At 38.4% G+C, this 1764-nt stretch overlaps 1 protein-coding gene across 1 annotated transcript in view; it reads right to left on the reverse strand.

The window, feature by feature from the left end:
* Window positions 1-1764, reverse strand: part of SLC35F1 (solute carrier family 35, member F1) — a 608564-nt gene that overhangs the window by 80149 nt on the left and 526651 nt on the right. The window lies entirely within an intron of this gene.

Genomic DNA, 1764 nt, shown 5'->3' on the forward strand with positions numbered 1-1764 from the left:
GATTCGTAACCACTATGCTACCAGAGCTCCTTGTTAGAGTATGCAAAAATGACTTAATAAAGTCCAAACAGTTGCAGCCCCATAACTTTTCTACTTCCTAGAAAAAGCCATGGATATAAAAGAGGTTAGAAAATATGGTTTCTTATTTATTTTCATTTTAAAATGAAGTAGTTAATTCATATAAATTAAAATAGTTTATCATTATAAAATATATTCTGTACCCTTCAAAGTAGTCTCCTTTTATTTTAATACTGTTTGTTTGTTTGTTTGTCTTTAACCTTAAAAATCATTTACTAAGTCCCTAGGTGGTACAAAGAGTTTGCAATGGATTACTAACCTAAGAGTTGATAGTTCAAACACACCTAATGGCACGGCGGAAGCAAAGATTGTCAATCTGCTTTCTTGAAAATTACAGCCAAAAACAGCCCTGTAAAGCAATTCTACTCTGTAACACTTGGGGTTGCCACCTGTTGGAACTGACTTTACTGCAACAAGTCTGGAGTCCCTGACTCGAGCAAACTGTTCGGTACTCCTTAACTAGCTAAAACGTTGGCAGTTCAGTTCCACCCAGCGGCAACTCGGTAGTAAGACCTGGTGATCTGCTTCTCAGAGGTCATAGCTTTGAAAACCCCATGGAGCAAGCAGGTCGACTCTGCATACATGGGGTCACCAGGAGTCAAAATCGACTTGACAACATCTAATAATAATAATTCATTTTTCCAAAGATGTTAGATACCCACAACAGCAGTCTTCTCTTGTTACTAGACATAATTTTATGTTTATTTTAAGGGAGAGAAAACATTTACAAGGAACTAGATAATGAAATCAATCAAAAATGGCATTTTCTTTGCATGCCTACTGGGTGTCAGTCACTTTCTCATGCTTTATCTCATTTAATCCTCCTACCAATCAAAGAAAATGTCTTATTCTTGTTTTTTAACTGAGAAACCAAATCTCAGAGAAGAAAAGTGACTTTTGTAAGTGCTCTGGCCTCGGTGTGGAGTCAGTCCAGCTAGTGTTCTTTCTCCTTCCTGCACTTGATCCTTATTTTTCCATAATTGTGACTTCCATAAGAAATGTACAGTTGCTCTGTCATGTTAAACCCAGGTGAGTAGATTGTAGTGGTCTGCACAAAAGGAATGGGCTTTCCAGAATACAGGTCTTTCTGTTACAAAACTGAAATAATTGGACAAACCAGAATGGCTACTCACCATTTGTGAATTTGAGATTCACATATATCAAGTGGAATGGTACATTCTCATGAATTGTGCTGATCTTCTGCCAATCCTCCAGAATAATACAACTCACCACTGATTTCTTAACTTAGTAATTAATGCTGGTGTTGCAACTCATTTCCGACTCATATTGAGCCTGTACAGGGCTTCTGAGGCTGTACATCTTTATAGGAGCAGAAAGTCTCATCTTTCCCCTGCTACCAGGGAATAGTGGCTTTCAGTAACCTTCCCTCTTTTCCTCCTACCACTACACTTCCACAAACATTTCTCCAAACAGGACTCAATATTCTTCAAAAAGCCACTTTAACTCTGACATACAGATTTTCATGCAGTATTTTGAAAGTTCAGTCTTTCTCTAACTTGGCCTCAGGTCAACAGGCAGGGGAAGGTCTCTGTGACTCAGGACTCCACTTCTAACCTGCTAGTCCAGGTCAGGCAATTCTGGTCTCCAAAATAACCTCTCTAGAGGTCTTGACTCTCAGTTTTAAACACTGTATGTTTCAGAATTCATGTAGAAAAAGCATAGAAC

The sequence above is a fragment of the Chrysochloris asiatica genome, unplaced genomic scaffold (genome assembly GCF_000296735.1).
Source record: "Chrysochloris asiatica unplaced genomic scaffold, ChrAsi1.0 scaffold00027, whole genome shotgun sequence".
NCBI classification, from domain to species: domain Eukaryota; kingdom Metazoa; phylum Chordata; class Mammalia; order Afrosoricida; family Chrysochloridae; genus Chrysochloris; species Chrysochloris asiatica.